At 46.1% G+C, this 21,387-nt stretch overlaps 1 protein-coding gene across 6 annotated transcripts in view; it reads left to right on the top strand.

Moving 5' to 3' along the window:
- The window catches only part of gdpd5b (glycerophosphodiester phosphodiesterase domain containing 5b), a 369,021-nt gene that overhangs the window by 257,879 nt on the left and 89,755 nt on the right, over window positions 1-21,387 (top strand). Inside the window, exon 1 of one of the 6 annotated variants that reach the window (XM_072262585.1) lies at window positions 13,895-14,221. The exons of the other annotated variants lie outside the window; for them this stretch is intronic. The gene's annotated coding sequence lies outside the window, so the exon portion shown is untranslated. Of the gene's footprint in view, window positions 1-13,894; window positions 14,222-21,387 lie in introns of those variants that run through there. 6 annotated transcript variants of the gene reach the window in all.

The following is a 21,387-nucleotide window of genomic DNA, read 5'->3' as shown; positions in this document are numbered from 1 at the left end:
TCAGGGTGTCTGACCCTCCAAGGGAGGAGTTGTAAAGTTTGATAGCCACAGCAGGAATGACTTCCTATGACGCTCTGTGTTGCATCTTGGAGGAATGAGTCTCTGGCTGAATGTACTCCTGTGCCCAGCCAGTACATTATGTAGTGGATGGGAAACATTGTCCAAGATGGCATGCAACTTGGGCAGCATCCTCTTTTCAGACACCACCATATGTATATGTCTACATGTACTACCCTGGGATTCATTTTCTTGCAGGCATTTGTGGCGTGCCACAGTAGTGTAGCATCGGAATTCAGAGTTCATTTCCGATGCCGTCTGTAAGGAGTTTGTACGTTCTCCCTGTGACCGCATGGGTTTCCAGTGGGCACTCTAGTTTCCTCCCACAGTCCAAAGACATGGTTAATAGGTTAATTGGTCAGTGTAAATTGTCCTGTAATTAGGCTGGGGTAAATTTGCTGGCTTGCTGGACATCGTGGCTCTTTGGGCTGGAAGGTCTTTTCTGTGCTGTATCTCTAAATTAACAAATAGAACTGGATAAGGAAATACAATAGTTTTAATGACAAACTAGGCACAAAGATGCGGATGATCAGCCATGATCACAGTGAATGGTGGTGCTGGCTCGAAGGGCCGAATGGCCTACTCCTGCACCTATTGTCTATGAAGACCGACAAAGAACCAATGTGCAGAAGACAATCTATGAAAACACAAAAATAAATAAACAAACAAATGAATAACAGTGAGAACACATGTTGTAGAGTCCTTGAAAGTGAGTCCATAGATTGTGGAACGAGTTCAGTGTTGGAGTGAGTGAAGTTATCCACACTGGTTTGGGAGCCTGCTGATTGTGGGGTAATAATTGTTCCTGAACCTGGTGGTGTGGGACCTCCGCCTGCTGTACCTCCTGCTCGATTGAAGCAGCGGAACTAGAGGAGTTTGGTCTGTGGCCTCCTCTTGTGCCAAGATGAGGCCACCCACAGAGTGGAGGAGCAACATCTTGTATTACTTCTGGGTAGCTTCCAACCTAATGGCATGAATATCAATTTCTCCTGCTGGTAAAATTTCTCCCTCACCCTCCCCTCTTCTTCTATTCCCCATTCTGGCCTCTTACCTCTCCTCACCTGCCCATCAGTCCTGACGAGGGCCCTCTGTCTGAAATGTCGACTGCTTATTCATTTCCATAGACTCTGCCTGGTCTGCTGAGTTCCTCCTGCTTTCTGTACGTGTTGAGAAGAGAGCATGGCCTGGATGCTTGTGGGACCTCGATCAATCGATGCTGCTTTCTTGTGTTACCGCTCCATGTAAATGTTCTCGAGGCTGGGGAAGGCTTTTCCTGTATTGCAGTGGCTTCACAGGGACGTAGACTGAGACAACTCAGGGTCTGAGTTAGATTATGAGTACGCTCAGTCCTCTTTTATTGTCATTTAGAAATGCATACATGCATTAAGAAATGATACAATGTTTCTCCGGAGTGATATCACAGAAAACAGGACAGACCAAAGACTAACACTGACAGAACCACATAATTATAACATATAGTTACAGCAGTGCAAAGCAATACCATAATTTGATGAAGAACAGACCATGGCCATGGTAAATAAAGTCTCAAAAGTCCCCGAGTCGATCGACTCCCGAGTCCCCGATAGCAGGCGGCAAAAGGGAGAAACTCCCTGCCATAAACCTCCAGAGACCGTCAGCTTGTCGATGCCTTGGAAGCAGCCGACCACAGCCGACACTGAGTCCATCCATCCAAAAACTCCAAACTTCCAACCAGCCTCCCAAGCGCCATCCTCTGCCGAGCACCTTCGACCTCTCCCTGGCCGCTGAAACACGCAAAGCCGAGGATTTCGGGGCCTTCTGCTCCGGAGATTCTGGTTACCACACAGTAGCAGCGGCAGCGAAGCGGGCATTTCAGAAGTTTTCCAGATGTTCCTCCATGCTCTCACGTCTGTCTCCATCAAATCAGAATTGTGCACGGTCCCCTACTTGACAGATAACAGATATCATCACGGAAGTGACCGCGCGCGCTGCCTTCGCGCTGCCATCTTCTCCCCCCACCTGGAAGGATCCCAGGAGTTATAAGGAGAACTTGGACAGGCTTGGAAGCCCAAAGGTCAAAGCCCATAGGTCGGTGATTCCGGAGGTCGGATGCTCTTTGTAAGTCCAGGCCTGTGGTCTAGAGGTCAGTGGCTCAGAGGCAGCCTGTTCTGGGGTGACAGGACAAATTTAGGTTATTTTCTCTGGAGGAACAGGTGCTGAGAGGAGTTCTGATAGAGTTTGATAAGATTATGAGATGCATAGATTAGAGAGCCAGTACCCTTTTTCCCAGGGTTGAAGTGTCCAATATTAGAAGGCATACATCTAAGGTGAGAAGAGGGTAATTTCAAAGGAGATGTGAGCTGAAAGATTTTTTACACAGATGTGGAAGGTGTCTGGAATGTATTACCAGGGGTGGTGGTAGATTTAGATATGATAGAAACATTCATGAGCCTGTAGCTAGGAACATGAATGTGAGGAAAATGGAAGGATATGGGCATTGTGTAGGCAGAGGGGATCAATTTAGTTCATCGTAATCATTATGTGCTGTATCATATGATGTGGGCGATCATGATCTTATCCATGACCATGATTGTTCTTGGCAATTTTTTCTACAGAACTGGTTTGCCATTGCCACCTTCTAGGCAGTGTCTCTACGGGACTGGTAACCCCGGTCATTATCAATACTCTTCAAAGATTGTCTACCTGGTGTCAGTGGTCGCATAACCAGGACTTGTGATATGTACCAGCTGCTCATATGACCATCCACCACCTGCTCCCATGGCATCAAGTGACCCTGATCGGGTCGCGGGGCGAAGCGGGTGCTACGCCTTTCCTAAGGATGTCCTGAGGGCTAGCAGAAGGAAGGTCCTTTGGTCACGATGTATCTCCACCCCACCACCCAATAGTTTAGTTACGAATTTACAACACTGTGGGCCGAAAGGACTGTTCCTGTGCTATGTTTTATAATTCTGGCATTTTTTTTTAAATGTTAACTCTCCAGATCCGCTGTGTGTTTGCGTTGTGTGTACTGGGTTTCCCCACTGATTGGAGTGTCAGAATCTGAATCATTATCACTGACATACAGTATGTCATGAAATTTGTTCTTTTATGGCAGCAATACAAAAAAAAGACAATAAGTTATGATAATAAATATATATAAGTACAGGTGTCCCCTGCTTTTCGAACGTTCGCTTTATGAAACCTCACTGTTATGAAAGACCTACATTAGTTACCTGTTTCTGCTACAGAAGGTGTTTTCACTGTTACGAATAAAGCAGCGCGAGCTCTGAGCAGCCGCTCTCCCCGGGAACAGCATTCTCGCTGGCATTGCTTAAACACGTGGCTGTGAGCAGCCGTTAGCAAGATGAGTTCTAAGGTATTGGAAAAGCCTAAAAGAGCTCGTAAGGGTGTTACACTTAGCGTAAAACTAGAAATAATTAAGCGTTTCCATCGTGGTGAACGAAGTAAGGACAAAGTGAGTTTGGCTTGTGGAAGTTGACGAAGATGATGCTGAAGAGGTTTGGCATCCCATGACCAAGAACTGATAGATGAAGAGCTGATGCAATTGGAAGAGGAAAGGATAACAATCAAAACGGAATGCAGTAGCGAACGGACCGAAAGTGAAGTCATCCAGGAACTGAACGTGAAGCAACTGCGTGAGATTTTCGCTGCAATGATAAAGTACGACTTTAGTTTTGAAAGGGTATGTCGGTTTAGGGCATATTTGCAAGATGGTTTACAAAGAACTGTATGATAGAAAAATGTGTGAGGCTCAGCAGTCAAGCAAGCCTTCCACATCAGCCACAGCTGACGACGAACCTCGACCTTCAACATCGAGGCAGGCAGACATAGAAGAAGATGACCTGCCTGCCCTGATCGATGATGAGATGGCACCCCCGTGTCCCACCACCGCAGTGGTCCCAACCCCCGGGCCGCGTACAGATACCGATTCGCGAAGAATGCAGCACCCAGCACGTCTTTAAGAAAAGAGCCGAAATAAACAAGCTAATTAATTAGGTGCCGCCCAGCACGTAAATGTCGGCCCAGATCAGAGGCAATTGCCAGTTGCATCGCCTCTGATCTGGGCCGACACTTATATAGGCTGTGTATTTTTACGTGTTATTTGGTAGATTTGGCAGCTTCATAGCTTAAAGGTTACTGGGGAGCGCTTGCGTGAGATTTTTGCTACGGAAAACAGTGCAGGCAATTGTTGTAGAGAAGTATTTCTAATTTATATAGGCTGTGTATTTATCATATCATTCCTGCTTTTACTATATGTTACTGTTATTTTAGGTTTTATGTGTTATTTGGCATGATTTGGTAGGTTATTTTTGGGTCTCCGAATGCACACAAATTTTTCCCGTATAAATAAATGGTAATTGCTTCTTTGCTTCACGACATTCTGGCTTACGAACCGTTTCATAGGAACGCTCTACCTTAGGATGGCGAGGGAAACCTGTATATACATTTTAAAAATCTATATAATAAACAGAGTAAAAACAGAGAGGTAGTTCGTTGTCCATTCAGAAATCTGACGGTGAGGGGAAGAAGCTGTTCCTGAAGCTTTGAGTTTGTGTCTTCAGGCGCCTGTACCTCCTCCCTGATGTTAGTAATGAGAAGAGGGCATGTCCTGTGTGGTGGGTCCTTAAAGGTTGGATGCCACATTCTTGAGGCATGGTCCTTTCAAGATGTCCTTGATGGTGGGGAGACCAGCGCCCGTGATGGAGCTGACTAAGTTTACAACTTTCTGCCGCTTTTTCTGATCCTGTGCATATTGGCCTCTCTGGATGCCCATAATCTCCACGCCTTTTTTCATTTCTATAACATCCTCGGCTGAGAGCAGCCATCCCTGGGGTGGTCAAAGAGATTGAAGGAGGCAGAAATCTGCCCAGAGAGGCAGCTCTTAGGCACTACCAAGGTGCTGGGCTCTTCGTCCTTTCTCGAAATCCTTCCCCCTGTGGCTACTGACTGGCTTTCGTAAGCCTATCACCCCTCCTGGGGCAGAGGCCACTGACAGCAGCTCGCCAGTCCTCCAGTTTGCCCCCGGGTGTAGCCCGTCTTCTTGCTGGATCCTTCTTCTCCCGGGGATGAGGGCTTTGGTGCTTTTGTTGCTGTTTCTGTAGCTCTGGATTTCCACGGGATGGGTGAGAAAGCCCCATGAACATCCCTTCTCCTCTCACAGCCGGGCTTGGGACCGTCCATGGATACCAGCTAAGCTCTGAAAGAAACTCATTGTTGTTGAAAAGCAGGCCATGTGCCAAGTATTCATGCACTGTAAGAGATGTTTCATTATCACAATCTATCTCGTGAGATAATTCACTGGTCTATAATCACTCTTTTAATATGTGTTTAATATTATTTTTCACCTTTGTTCATCCATTATTTGTTCTTCCTTTCATCCCTTGTGACCTCAGGCAACACTTTTGTCAGAATGCCGTGTGAATTGGATTACAGTGGATTTATCTCATCGTCTGGGTTTAAGACTGATTAAAGAAATATTTAGTGCCTCACTTTCAAGTTTAAGTTTCAAGTTTAAGTTTAATTATCATTCAACCGTTCACACGTTCAAATGAAAAGTGTTCCTCTGGGGCCAAGGTGCAAAACACGGTACCAGCAGTCTCACACAGCACACAGCACACAGCACATACAGTATGTTCATGATAGCAGAAAAACTGCAGTGACAAATTATATATATATATTGCCCAAGTCCCTGAGCGCTATGGCCCGCAGATTGACGGTGCTGCAGTCCGTATCTCCCGCTGGTGCAAGTTCAGGCGAACGCAGTCCATCTGGTCTTCCACCGAGTGAACACTGGGGGGCAGCACTCATGGGAAGGCCAGCCCCCAACCCAGTACGGACTCCTGCTCTCTCCCACACTGGGTCCGGCATTCTCCTTCATAGAACAGGGGTCCCCAACCTTTTTTGCACCGCGGACTGGTTTAATATTGAGAATATTCTTGCGGACCGGCCAACCCGGGGGGGGGGGGTGTTCAAGTAGGGTTAAACTCACCTCAACATGTCTTCTACAGTTAGTGTTGCCAACTTCCTCACTCCCAAATAATGGACAAAAGTAGCAGTCAAATCCCAGGACACTTTACCCTGGGAAAGACTACCATGACCATGAAGCCTTGCGCGGGCACCTGTGTGCGCCTGTGTGACGGGCGTATGTGATCTGCGCATGTGCGTACCCGCCGATTTTTTCCCCCACAAATCGGTTTTGGCTTAATCTTCCTGACTACACTGTACATACATTATTTCTACTTTATATAGGCTGTTGTATTTATCATATCATTCCTGCTTTTACTATATGTTAGCATTGTTTATTTTCAGTTTTATGTGTTATCTGGTATGATTTGTTAGGTTATTTTTTGGGTCTGAGAACGCTCAAAAAATTTTCCCATATAAATTAATGGTAATTGCTTCTTCGCTTTACACCGTTTTGGCACGGAAGGTTTCATGGGAATGCTCTACCTTAGCGGGGGAAATACAGGATAAGGGTTGTCCCGTATGGGACAAACCAATTTCGCCCAGTGTACGGGATGTCCCAGCAAATACAAGACAGTTGGCAACCCAATGTTCAAGTTCAACAGTGCGTGACAGGGAATGAGGAAAGGTGAGCAGTACAGCACAGAAACAGGATCTTCGGCCCACAATGTCTGTGCTGAACACAATGCCAAATTACATGATCCATATCGCTCCATTGAAGATAAAGACTTTACCTTTATTTGTTAGATGCACATCGAAACATACGGTGGAATGTAAATGTAACGCTCAGCTATATCGGCTCGTATTTATCTAGGGGAAACCCCGTCCGCCACCCAACCGTGTCTCCCGGTTGCGTAGGTTGCTGTGCAATGCCACCTGGTCTGACCTCAAGCATCAAGTAATCAGACAGCACACAATGTACACTTTACAGATTACACTTTATAAATCTACTGGGACTATGAGATTAGGGTTAACATATGAGGAACGTTTGTCCGCTCTTGGACTGTATTCCTTGGAGTTTAGAAGAATGAGGGGAGACCTCATAGAAACATTTCGAATGTTGAAATGCATGGACAGAGTGGATGTGGCAAAGTTGTTTCCCATAATGGGGGAGTCTAGTACGAGAGGGCATGACTTCAGGATTGAAGGGCGCCCTTTCAGAACAGAAATGCGAAGAAAATTTTTTAGTCAGAGGGTGGTGAATCTATGGAATTTGTTGCCACGGGCAGCAGTGGAGGCCAAGTCATTGGGTGTATTTAAGGCAGAGATTGATAGGTATCTGAGTAGCCAGGGCATCAAAGGTTATGGTGAGAAGGCAGGGGAGTGGGACTAAATGGGAGAATGGATCAGCTCATGATAAAATGGCGGAACAGACTCAATGGGCTGAATGGCCGACTTCTGCTCCTTTGTCTTATGGTCTGATAGAGATACAATATGAAAGGAAAAAGAAAAAGGCGCCAGACTTATCAAAGTTCAATTTCTTCGTGGACACAGTTGGAGCTCAATTACCTGGGGTCTTCTCTCTTCACCTGCGATCCACTCCGACCCCCTCGACTCTCCGCTCGGGACCACCCAAGGTGCTTCCAGCACGTCCGTCTTCTCCTGGTCTCTCCTGAAAAGCCCCCAAACACACCGGTTCCCAGCCATATGAGACAGAATATCACCCCAAAAAAAGAATAACATGGACACCCATTGGTTAATTTCTTCCTTATCATTAGTGATAACCCAAACAAGCTGCTAGCTGCTAAAGAAAGAATCACTGTCTCAGCAGTTAACATCACAGAGAAACCATTTTAATTATAACATAACAAAGAAGCCATTTTGATTAGCATACGCAGTAACATGAAAAAAGAAACCCCTTACATAAACATGCGTAATTCTGCAGGTGCTGGAGAGCCAAAGCGATGCACAAAATACTGGAGGAACTCAGCAGGCCAGGCAGCATCTTTGGAGAGGAATAAACAGTTGATATTTTGGACTGAGATCCTTCTTCAGGACTGAAAAGGAAGGGGGAAGATGCCAGAATAAAAAGGTGGGAGGGCTGAGGGGAAGAAGACTAACTAGAAGGTGACAGGTGAAGCCAGGTGGGTGGGAAAGGTAGCAGTCTGGAGAGGAAGGAATCTGATAGGAGAAGAGAGTGGACCATAGGAGAAAGGGTAGGAGGAGGGGACACAGGGGGAGGTGATAGGCAGGTGAGAAGAGTCAAATCAAATCAGTGGTGTCTGTTCTGGTGGGGCAGTCCACAAATGTCACCTCACTACCGGCACCAACGTAGCATGCCCACAACTCGCTAATAATCCTAATGCTAGTTGAACGTCTTTGGAATATGGGAGGGAACTGGAGCACCCAGAGGAAACCCACGTAGTCTTCGGGAGAACATACATGTTCCCTACGGGCACCGAACCCCAATCGGTGATCACTAGCTCTGTACCTGGTGCTAACCACTACACTACTGGAGTTGCATATTGATGTCTCTATTAAACAGCCTCTTGAACACCACTATCATAATCGCTTCCACCACCTCCCCAGCAGCAAGCTCTAGACACCCTCCACTGTCTGTGTAAAAAACTTGTCCCGCTAATCTCTCCACTTCACCGTAAGTGCATGCTGTCTAGCTCTAAGCACTTCTACGCTGGGAAAATGATTCAAACTGTTGACCTATGCCTCTTCCAACCCTCTATCAGATCTCCTCTCCGTCTCCAAGGCTCCAGAGAAGACCAGCCTAGTTTGTCCAATCTCTCCCTGTGGCACACAACTTCTAATCTAGGCAGCACCCTGATAAACGTCATTAGCACCTCCTCCAAGTATGCACATCCTTCCTGCAATGACCAGAACTGAGCACAATATTCCACAAGTGCTGTGATCCAAAGGCAGCAACATGACTTCCTGACTCTAATGGTCACCGCTCCAACCAATGAAGGCAAGCCTTCTTTACCACCCTATCTACTTGTGGGGCCACTTGCAGTGAGCTACGGACTTGGGCCCCAATATTCCTCTGTAGGTCACAGAACAGTAGAGTGCAGTAAAGCCGCTTCGGACCACAATGTTGTGCCGACCCTTTGACCTATTCCAACATCAGTCTCACTGCTTCCTCTCACATAGCTCAACATTTTTCTGTCATCCATGTACCCATCTTAAATGTTCCTAACGTATCTGTCTCCACCACCCCTCCCCCGGCAGGGCATTCCACGTACCCACTATTCTCTGACTCTGACATCCCCTCTATACTTTCCTCCAATCACCTTAAAATTACGCCCACTCATAATAGTTAGTAATTTCTGCCCTGGGAAATAGTCTCTGGTTGTCCACTGAATCTAGGCCTCTTATCATCTTATGCACAACTTACACATAATTTATTAAAGCTTAATAGTAATTAAGATGTAATAAAATTTTATTAAATTGTAAGCTATATCATTGTTTAATTCCAAGTCGTTATTTGGTCAAAGACAGCTCTGATAACCATTGGGGAAAGATACATGTCTGCAAGATTAGAGCACCAGCTTTATTTAAATGTGTACAACATTCCTGGATGGCAGGGTGGAGATACGTCTCTACTAAAGGAGGTGTAAGGCGCTCCTTCTCTCCCCTAGCTTGCAGGTCACCCTTGGGCAAGGTGTACGCCTGCTTGTCCCCCCTGGATCAGGGTCACGTGAAGCCATGGGAGCAGGTGGTGGATGGTCGTACGAGCGGCTGGTGCATATCACAAGTCCTGGTTATGCGACCACTGACGCCAGGCAGACAATCTCTGAAGAGTATTGATAATGGCTGGGGTCATCCGTCTTGTAAAGACATCGCCCAGAAGAAGGCAATAGCAAACCACATCTGTAGAAAAATTTGCCAAGAACAGTCACAGTCAATTCCCACTGCTGACTGTAAGGAGTCCGTATGTTCTCCCAGTGACCGCATGGGTTTCCTCTGGGTGCTTTGATTTTCTCCCACTTTCCAAAGAGGTATGGTTGGGGTTACTGAGTTGTGGCCATGCTGTGTTAGCGCTGGAATTATGCAACACTTGTGGGCTGCCACCAGCACGTCCGTGATGTTATGGTTTGACAGTAACAACGCATTTCACTGTATGCTTCGATGCACATGTCATGAATGAGATGTACATGACTCACCAAGAGCGAGGGAGACCCAAGGTTTGATCAATTTAAGTGCTGGGCCGAATTGGGAAGGTTTGGTACATGCAGGTCCAGGTCCCAGAGCGCATCGAGGCGACTGAGCCCAATGTTTGGACGACGATTTAGGCACGGGGCCAGATTGAAAGTGTCAGGGGGTTGGGCCCTGAAGTGAGAGATGGACCAGTTTGGCTTTCTGCTCCACTCCACTCTACACTGAACTACGGGTCTGCGGATGGACTCTCTGTGGACTTCCGTTCAGAACGCTGTTTGCTTGCATTTATTGTTTGTATTATTTGTTTTTTTTCCCTCTCTGCACATTGGGAGTTCAACGGTCTTCTTTGTTTTTCTTTATTTTGTGGCTACCTGTTAGGAAACAAATCTCAAGGTTGTATAATGTATACTTACTTCGATAACAAATATACTTTGAATTTTTGAACTTTGAAATAAAGCTAATCTTTAACCTTGAATCTTTTAAGAAAAGTTAGCTCAAATTTATTGTCACAATAAATGCCATGAAAATGTGCTCTTTCCTGTATATAGCAAGCATAAGAACATAGAACATAGAAAACCTACAGCACAATACAGGCCCTTCAGCCCACAAAGCTGTACCGAACATGCCCTTACCTTAGAAATTACCTAGGGTTACCCATAGCCCTCTATTTTTCCAAGTTCCATGTACCTATCCAGGAGTCTCTTAAAAGACCCTATTGTATCCGCCTCCACCAGTATCGCCAGCAGCCCATTCCACGCACTCGCCAGTCTTTGCATAAAAAACTTAGCCTGACATCTGCTCTGTACTTACTTCCAAGCACCTTAAAACTGTGCCCTCTTGTGGCAGCCACTTCATTCCTGGGAAAAAGCCTCTGACTATCCACATGATCAATGCCTCTCGTCACCTTATACACCTCTATCAGGTCTCCTCTCATCCTCTGTCGCTCCAAGGAGAAAAGGCTGAGTTCACTCAATCTATTCTCATAAGGCATGCTCCCCAATCCAGGCAACATCCTTGTAAATCTCATCCGTACCCGTTCTATAGTTTCCACATCCTTCCTGTAGTGAGGTGACCAGAACTGAGCGCAGTACTCCAAATGGGGTCTGACTAGGGTCCTATATAGCTGCAACATTACCTCTCGGCTCCAAAACACAATCCCACAATTGATGAAGGCCAATACACTGTATGCCTTCTTAAGCACAGAGTCAAAGTATTAGTTAACAAAAGCTCAAATGAGCATAAATTATACATAATTTACACACCAAAATAGACATAATGATAAGTGGTGGTGAGGGAGGTAGGGAGATATGGACTGAGGTAGTTTTCCAGGGTGGTTCCAGACTGTCGGCAAAGGGGAAGAAGCTGTGAGGACATAGAGAACATAGAACTTGGAACATTGAAGCACAGAACAGGCCCCTCGGGCTACAACACTGCACCAACCTTATCACCTCCTCTAAGATTAATCTACCCTCCTCTCCTACATCATCATCATCACTGAGTGCCGTGTTGTACGCTCTGGCCGATCATGGTCTTTCCATGACCATGATTGTTCTTAGCAAATTTTTCTACAGAAGTGGTTTGCCATTGCCTTCTTCTGAGCAGTGTCTTTACAATATGGGTGACTCCTGCCGTCAGTGGTTGCATAACCAGGACTTGTGATCTGCACCGGCTGCTCGTACGACCATCCGCCACCTGATCCCATGGCTTCACATGACCCTGATCGAGGGGCTAAGCAGGTGCTGCACCTTGCCCGAGGGTGACCTGCAGACTAGTGGAGGGAAGAAGCTTCTTACTCCTCCTTTGGTAGAGACGTATCTGCACCCTGCCACTCATCCCTTCTACATAGCAGTCCATTTCTCTATCATGCAGCGTCATTCACTCCAGAAAGAAAATCCCTAATTCAAAATTCAAAGTAAGTTTATTATCAAAGTTCATATATGTCACCATACACAACCTTGAGGTTCATTTTCTTGCAGGCATACTCAATAAGTCCAAGAACCATAATAGACTCAACGAAAGACCACATCAATTGGATGGACAAACAGCCAATGTGCAAAAGGTAACAAACGGTGCAAATAAAGAAAAATAATAATAAATAAATAAATAAATAAGCAATAAATATTGAGAACATGAGATGAAGAATCCTTGAAAGTGAGTCCATAGGTTGTGGGAACATCTCAGTGACGGGGCAAGTGAAGTTATCCGCTCTGGTTCAGGAGCCTGATGGTTGAGGGGTAATAACTGTTCTTGAACCTGGTGGTGTGAGTCCTGAGGCTCCTGTACCTTCTTCCCGCTGGCAGAAGCAAGAAGGGATATGACATGGGTGGTGGGGGTCCCTGTAATAGCACTCCTGAACTAATCCACATAAGGCATGCTCTCTAATCCGGGCGGCATTGTGGTGAATCTCCTCTGCACCCTCTTAAAAGCTTCCTACAATGCGGCGATCAAAGCCAAAGGCAATACTCCAAGTACAGTCCAGCTGGGCAGCATGGTAGCATAGCTGCTAGCACGATGCTATTATATCTTGGAGCATCGGAGATCCGAGTTTAGTTCTGCTGTCCTCTGAGAAAGTTTTTTCCCATGTGCGTGTGGGTTTCCTCCGGGTGCCCTGGTTTCCTCCCACAGTCCAAAGACATACCGGTTTGTAGGTTAACTGGTCATTGCAAATTGTCCAGTGGTTAGGCCAGGGTTGAACCAGGCATCTGCTGGGTTGTGTGGCTCGGTGGGCTGGAAGGGCCTGGTTCGTGCTGAATCCCTGAATCAATAAGAATAAACTTATTGACCCTTGTTAACCCCTTGAGGTGTTGGGCATTCAGCCAAAGTAAAGCTTTATCAAAACCCTGAACATAATTGTTCTACTGCTGGTGAGTGTATTTGACTCATCACTTGGCCTAATCTCTGGAATTCCCCCGTTAACCTCCCCGTTCTCTCCGGATTTTCCGAGAAGCCGGGCATTCAAGTTGGGTGATCGGTTGCCTGTGCTATTCGGTGCTGTTAGAACACCTCGTGATGTGTCCCTGCCCCGACAAAGACCTGCAAGTGCAGGATGCCTTTTGTTCCACCAGCTGTCAGCTTCCTCGCGGAGGCAGCTCGTAACACGGGCCAGCGAGACCCTGGCAGACGGAACCTTGGAGCTTAAGCACACTGTTTCACTGGAAGGGACAGATGGATTGGCAGGTTCTTGACCCCCTGTCAGTCTGGTATCCTGTGGAGTATGTACTTTGAACGAGCAGGAATTTCGCATTCTCTCTCTCTCTCTCTCTATCTTTCTCCCTTATCCTCCCCCCCTCCTCTCTCCCACTTGCTCCCTCTGCCTTCCCCTCTCTCCATCTTTTCCCACAATCTTATCCCCTCTCTCTCCTCCCTCGCCCCCTCTCGCTCCTCTCTCACCACCCCCTCTCTTCCCTCTCTCCACTCTCTGTCTCTCCCCTGTCTGGCCCCATCTGCCATTCTCTCTCCTCCCCCTCCCCTTATTCCCTCTCCCTCTCTGGCTTTCCTCTCTCTCTTCCCTGCCCCCACTTCTCTCCCCTCTCTCTCTCTTCTTCCCTCTCCCTCTCCCCCCTCCTCTTCTCTCTCTCTGCTTCCTCTTCCCCGCTCTCTCTCCTTCACCTCAGTACCCCTCACACCCCCACCTTCTCCCTGTCTCTCCCCCCACCCCCTCATCATTTGACGGGCTGTCTAACTGTAACCACTGGCTGTCTGTGCCCGGAACAGATCTGCAATTACGACGACTTCCCCCTCTTTGACGAGGCCGGTGTTTGTTTTGTACCGTGACACACACCTCGCCCTCTGCACGGCACCCAGCTACAGTTACATACCAGTTCCAGACTGCTTGTCGTCATTTTTGGGAATTTGGGTGATTACAGTAATTAACTCCCGCTGCAATTGAAGGTTTGATCTGCACAGTTTGGGCACCGCAAGATCTATTGTTTACTCAGTGCACAGAGTCATCAAAACTAACAACTGGTCTTCACAAGAAGAGGACCAACTCCGCCCATGAGTCAGGAGGTCGTCGGTTCGAGTCCTGCTGCAGAAACTTGCAGACAACTATGGAGGGTGTCGCACACAAAATACTGGAGGAACTCAGCAGGTCAGGCAGTATCTACAGTGCTGTGCAAATGTCTTGGGCTCATACAGTATATATAAGACATAGGAGCAGAATTAGGCAATTCAGCCCATTGAATGTCTGCTCTGCCATTCCATCATGGCTGATCCTGGATCCCACTCAACCCCATACACCTGACTTCTTGCCATATCCTTTGATGCTCTGACTGATCAGGAAATGATCAACTTCCGTCTTAAATACACGCACGGACTTGGCCTCAGCCGCGGTCTGTAGCAGAGCATTCCACAGATTTACTACTCTCTGGCTAAAATAATTCCTCCTTACCTCTGTTCTAAAAGGGTCACCCCTCAATTTTGAGGCAGTGCCCTCTAGTTCTGAGTACCCCCATCATAGGAAACATCCTCTCCACATCCACCCTATCTGGTCCTCTCGACATTCGGTAGGTTTCAATGAGATCCCCCCCCACGTTCTTCTAAATTCCAGTGTGTACAGGCCCAAAGCTGCCAAAGGCTCCTCATATGTTAATCCCTTTGTTCCCAGAATCATCCTCCTGAACCTCCTCTGGACTCTCTCCAATGACAACACATCCTTTCTGAGCTATGGAGCCCAAATCTACTGACAATACTCCAAGAGTGACTTGACTAGTGTCTTATAAAGGCTCAGCATTATCTCCTTGCTTTTATATTCTAATGCCCCCAAAATAAATGCCAACATTGCAGTTGCCTTCTTTACCACAGACTCAACCTGTAAATTAACCTCTGGGAGTCTTGCACAAGGACTCCCAAGTCCCTCTGCACCTCTGATATTTGAAACTTCTCCCCATTTAGATAATAGTCTGCACTATCATACATTTCCCAACATTGTATTCCATCTGCCACTCCTTTGCCCATTCTTCCAATTTGTCTGCAATCACATTGCTTCCTCAGCACTACCTACCCCTGCACTTATCTTGGTATCATCCGCAAACTTTGCCACAAAGCCATCAATTCCATTATCTAAATCATTGACAAATATACTACTGTGCAAAAGTCTTAGGCAGTTTATTATTGATTATTTAATTTCAAGAGCTTTAGAATATAAAAGCAAGGATGTAATGTTGAGGCTTTATAAGCTATTGGTCAGACCACACTTAGGATATTGAGAGGTTTTTGGCCCCTTATCTAAGAAAGGATGTGCTAGCATTGCAGAGGAGGTTCATGAGAATGATTCCTGGAATGAAAGGGTTAACATGGAGACAGAGTGAAGTGGAGAGAATATTTCTTAGAGTGGGGGAGCCTAGGACCAGATGGCAGAGCCTCAGAATAGGATGTCCCTTTAGAATAGAGGTTATGTTCTCGTCATTCCCTCCTACAATTTAAAGTGGTTCATAGGACTTATATGACCAAGGATAAGTTATCTCATTTTTATATGGATGTATCTCCCTACTGTGATAGGTGTAACAATGGAGAAGCTTCATTTATGCATATGTTTTGGACGTGCCCAAGCCTTGGAAAATATTGGAAGTATTCCAAACTTTTTCTGTACTCTTTAAAGTAAATTTTAAGCCTAATCCTTTGACTGCCCTATTTGGTATTGTTGGAAGGAAAGATATCATTTTGAAGACATCTGATCTGCAGATTTCTCTCTCTTATGCCTAGGAGGGCGCTTTTGTTTAAATGGGAGGATGCTGTTCCGCCTAATCATGCTCAGGGTTACGGGATGTTATGGCACGCCTGAATTTAGAAAAGATTCTTTGTTCAATTTCTGAATCTAACTAAGATTTTCAAAATTTGTGGGGGCCTTTTAAAAATTATTTTCATAATCTTTGACTTCTTCGTAAAGTACAGAAGTTGGTTAATAGCATATTTTATTACCTGATAAGTTTTTTTTCTTTTTTTTTTCCAAACAGCTTCGACTTTGGTCGTGGGTGTAGATCTTTTTTAAATAAAATTGTTTATATTCTAATATATGAATTAATCTAATCTATATGAATATAGAGTAAGGAGTTCGTTAATGTGATTCAATATACTGTATCTGGTATTATTATTTTTTTCTTTTGTTTTATAATATGTATTCTCTTGGACTCTGTATTCTATCTGGAAATCAATAAAAAATATTGGAGAAAGGAAGAAAGAACAGAGGTGAGAAGGAATTGCATTGGGCAGAGGGTGGTGAATCTGTGGAATCCATTGCCACAGATGGCCATTGAGGATATTTAAAGCAGAGGTTGACAGGTTCTTGGTTAGTCAGGGTGCAAAGGTAGTGGGGAGAAGGCGGGAGAAGGCAGGAGAATGGGGTTGAGAGGGTTAATAAATCAGACATGATGGAACGGCTCGATGGGCCAAATGGCCTGATTCTGTTCCTGTTTCTTAGGGTGTTATGGGTAGTAATTGTCCCTAAGCCTGGTGGGATGTGCTTTCAGGCTTCTGCCCGATGGGATGGGGGAGAAGAGGGAATGTCTGGGGTGGGTGGGGCCTTTGATAATGCTGGCTGCTTTGCTGAGACAGCGAGTAATGCAGACAGCTTATTGTTGATTACCAAGGGAATAAAAACCATAAGCTTTGCTTTATGCGGCAGCAGCACAGTACATTACAAACATTAATTTAACATAATATGACAAAATAAAAATAAACACAATGACATTACTGAAGGAAAAAATAGAGTCTGGGATTGTGTTAGGGTTTTAGAGTTTGGCCCAAGAAAGCAGACACGGCAATAGCATTTGAGGCATGGTTCAACAGATGTACAGTGGCGTGCAAAAGTTTGGATCAAAATTTCTATTACTGTGAATATTTAAGTGAGTAGAAGATGAACTGATCTCCAACAGACATAAAGTTAAAGGTGAAAGATTCTTTTCAACATTTTAAGCAAGAGTAGTGTATTATTTTTGTTTTATACAATTTTAGAGGGGGAAAAAAAGGAAAGCAGCATCATGCAAAAGTTTGGGCACCCCAAGAGATTTGAGCTCTCAGATAACTTTTACCAAGGTCTCAGACCTTAATTAGCTTGTTAGAGCTATGGCTTGTTCACAGTCATCGTTAGGAAAGGCCAGGTGATGCAAAATTTCAAAGTTTTATAAATACCCTGACTCCTCAAACCTTGTCCCAACAATCAGCAGCCATGGACTCCTCTAAACATCTGCCTAGCACTCTGAAAATTAAAATAAATGATGCCCACAGAGCAGGAGAAGGCTATAAGAAGATAGCAAAGCGTTTTCAGGTAGCCGTTTCCTGAGTTCGTAATGTAATTAAGAAATGGCAGTTAACAGGAACGGTGGAGATCAAGTTGAGGTCTGGAAGACCAAGAAAACTTTCCAAGGTAACTGCTCATAGGATTGCTAGAAAGGCAAATCAAAACCCCCGTTTGACTGCAAAAGACCTTCAGGACTCTGGAGTGGTGGTGCACTGTTCTACTGTGCAGCGACACCTGCACAAATATGACCTTCATGGAAGAGTCATCAGAAGAAAACCTTTCCTGCATCCTCACCACAAAATTCAGCGTCAGAAGTTTGCAAAGGAACATCTAAACAAGCCTGATGCATTTTGGAAACAAGTCCTGTGGACTGATGAAGTTAAAATAGAACTTTTTGGCTGCAATGAGCAAAAGTATGTTTGGAGAAAAAAGGGTGCAGAATTTCATGAAAAGAACACCTCTCCAACTGTTAAGCACGGGGGTGGATCGATCATGCTTTGGGCTTGTGTTGCAGCCAGTGTTATGGGGAATATTTCACTGGTAGAGGGAAGAATGAATTCAATTAAATACCAGCAAATTTTGGAAGCAAACGTCACACCATCTGTAAAAAAGCTGAAGATGAAAAGAGGATGGCTTCTACAACAGGATAATGATCCTAAACACACCTCATAATCCACAATGGACTACCTCAAAAGGCACAAGCTGAAGGTTTTGCCATGGCCTTCACGGTCCCCTGACCTAAATATCATTGAAAATCTGTGGATAAACCTCAAAAGAGCAGTGCATGCAAGACGGCCCAAGAATCTCACAGAACTAGAAGCCTTTTGCAAGGAAGAATGGGCGAAAATCCCCCAAACAAGAATTGAAAGACTCTCAGCTGGCTGCAGAAAGTGTTTACAAGCTGTGATACTTGCTAAATGGGATGTTACTAAGTACTGACCATGCAGAGTGCCCAAACTTTTGCTTCGGGCCCTTTTCCTTTTTTTGTTATTTTGAAGCTGTAAATGATGGAAATAAAAAAGTAATCTTGCTTAAAATATTAAAGGGATGTGTCATCTTTAACTTTATGCCTTTTGGAAGTCAGGTCATCTTTTACTCGCTTAGCTATTCACAGTAACAGAAATTTTGACCAGGAGTGCCCAAACCTTTGCATGCCACTGTATGTACACTCAGTGGCCACTTTATTAGGTACCCCCGTGCACCTGCTCGTTAATGCAAATATATAATCAACCAATTATGTGGTTATAACTCAATGCATGAAGGCAAGCAGACGTGGTCAAGAGGGTCAGTTGTGATTCAGTCCCAATGTCAGAACGGGCCACCGACACAATGGGCCAAAGTGTCTGTTCCTGTGCTGTGCTGTAGTATAAAACCAATCTGTCGGTCCTCGTACAGGGGAACAGAACGCTGGCTTGTGTTTCCATGTAACAGTGGGAAGGGAATAGCGTTTTTACTGGAGACAGGGTGGGAAGCGTTAGAGTCAGCATCTTGACCACATCTCTTCCCACTGCCTCCTGGAACAATGCTCTTCCCTTGTCTTAGTCTCTTTGTCTCCACTACATTTGTTCCCAGGATGAGGCTTTCCTTTGCAGGACATCGGAGATGTCCTCCTTCTTCAAACAACAGGGTTTCCCTTCCTCCCCCATTGATTCTGCCCTCACCTGCACCTCTTGGACATCCGTGCTCAAACCATCTTTCCGCCACCTTAACAGGGATAGAGTCCTCTTGTCCTTGCCTACCACCTCATGAGCTTCTGCATCCAACACGTCATTTGCTGCAACTTCCGCCATCTCCAAGGGGTTCCTACCATGAAACATATCTTTACCTTCCCCCACTCCGCTTTCCGGAGGGATCACTATTGTCCACTCATCCCTCCCCACTAATCTCCCTCCCGGCACTTATCAAAGTGCTGTACCTGACCACGCGCCTCCTCCCTCACCTCCATTTATGGACACAAACACTCCTTCCAGGTGAGGCAACACTTCGCCTGTGAACCTGCTGGGGTCGGCTATTGTGCCCAGTGCTCGTGATGCGGCCTCCTCTACGCTGGCGAGGCCCGTCGTACGTTAGGGGAGCACCTTGTCGAGCACCTCCACTCCATCTGCCAAAAGCAGAATTTCCCGGTGGCCAAGCGTTTTAATTCCAGTTCCGACATGTCAGTCCATGTCGTCCTCTTGTGTGATAATGAGATCATCCTCAGGGTGGAGGTGCAACACTTTATATTCCATCTGGGAATCTCCAACCTGATGGCATGAATATCAGTTTCTTCCAGTAAAAAAAAAGTCCCCCCTCCCGCCTCTTTTCTTCTATTCCCCAGTCTGGGTTCTTACCTGGCTACCACCTCCCCCTGGATCCCCTCCTCCTTCCCTTTCTCCTATGACCACTCTCCTCTCCTATCAAATTCCTTGCTTTCCTACCTCCCTCCTTCCCCCACCTTTTTATTCTGGTGTCTCCAGTCCTGAAGAAGGGTCTTGGCTTGAAACGTCGGCTGATCATTCATTTCCATGGGTGCTGCCTGGCCTGCTGAGTTCCTGCAGCGTTTTGTGTGTGATGCTTTGGATTCCCAGCATCTGCAGACTTTCCTGTGTTTATGCTTGCTTCGGTTTCTCGCTAAGCAGAGCCAGAGCCCGTCACCGGTACCCGGGATACCATCTGCGCCCTCAGTCGCGGTGACGCACCGGCTGCCCTGCCCCCGCCTAATCCTGGCACCAGCTGCTGCCACCCCACCTCCCCCTTGGAGACCACCCGCCTGCTCAGCAGCGCACTGGCATTAGCTTCTGTGACTTGGAACAGATTGGCGCGTATGCAACAGGGAGGCCGTGGGCGGTAACTTGTCACAATCTCTTTAGCTCCATCTGCTCCTTCCGTGTCCGGTCAACAGGGGACCCTTGGTAAAGTTCAAAGTCCCTAAATGAAAGCTCAAAGTTGATTTGTTATCAAAGTACTGTACTCATATGTCACCAATGTGCAAAAGAGGACAAACTGTGCAAATAAAAACCAAGTAATAATAAATAATACTGAGAACATGAGTCATAGGGTCCTTGAAAGTGAGTACCTGAGATTGTGGAATCGGTTCACAGTTGAAGTGAGTGAAGTTATTATCCACACTGACTCAAAGGCCTGATGGTTGTCGGGTAATAGCTTCCTGAACCCGGTGGTGTGGTACAGGACACCACCAGGTTCGGGAACAGTCATTACCTGACAGCGATTTGTTTACTTATTGAGATACAATGTGGAATAGCACTTCCAGCCCTTTGAGCCATGGGTAGTATTTGGTGACATACATGTACTTTAATAATAAAATTACTTTGAACTTTGCTGCTCTGGAGAGTGTTTGCAGACTGTATACTGTAGCTCCCACCACCACTTCCTGACATGCCTCCCCCGCTGCCAGCACAAAGTGGGCTCCGGGGACTCCCACGCTGCCGGGGGAAGAGGTCGGCAGTTGCCGAGTGTGGAAGTGGGAGAGAGTTCTCCAGAGCCAGATGGGACACAGAGATTCAGCAGCTATTTTAACGGCTGTTCCTGTCAGCAAAGGTGAAATCTTTTATTCATAATGCACTGAATCAGCGACGCTGCAAAAAATGTTACATAACCTGTTCCAGCTCCCTACCCTCTCTGTCTTGGCTTTCCTCTCTCTGTCTGTCTTTCTCCTTCCCTCTCCACTCTCTTTCTCTCTCACCCTCCGCGCTCTCCCTCTCTCTCTCCCTCTCACCCTCACCCTCTGCGCTCTCTCTCTCACTTATCCACACTCTCTCTTTTTCTCTCTCTCTGTCTTTCTCAATCCCTCTCCCTGTCTCTCCCTGTCTCTCCCTGTCACTCTCTCTCTTTTTCTCTATCTCCTGGTCTCTTTCTGTCTCTCTCAATCCCTCCTCTCCTTTCTGCTTCTCTTTTACTCTTTCTCTCCCTCACACTCTCTCTGTTTCTCTCACACATTCTCTTTCTCACTCTCTCTCTCTCCCTCTCTTATTCTCTCCCCCACCTGATGTTTTCTCTCTCTTTATCTCCCTCTCACTCTC

This window comes from Mobula birostris, chromosome 7 (genome assembly GCF_030028105.1).
Source record: "Mobula birostris isolate sMobBir1 chromosome 7, sMobBir1.hap1, whole genome shotgun sequence".
NCBI lineage: Eukaryota > Metazoa > Chordata > Chondrichthyes > Myliobatiformes > Myliobatidae > Mobula > Mobula birostris.
Note: the sequence above shows the minus strand (reverse complement) of the source record. Positions and strands in the feature narration are given on the sequence as shown.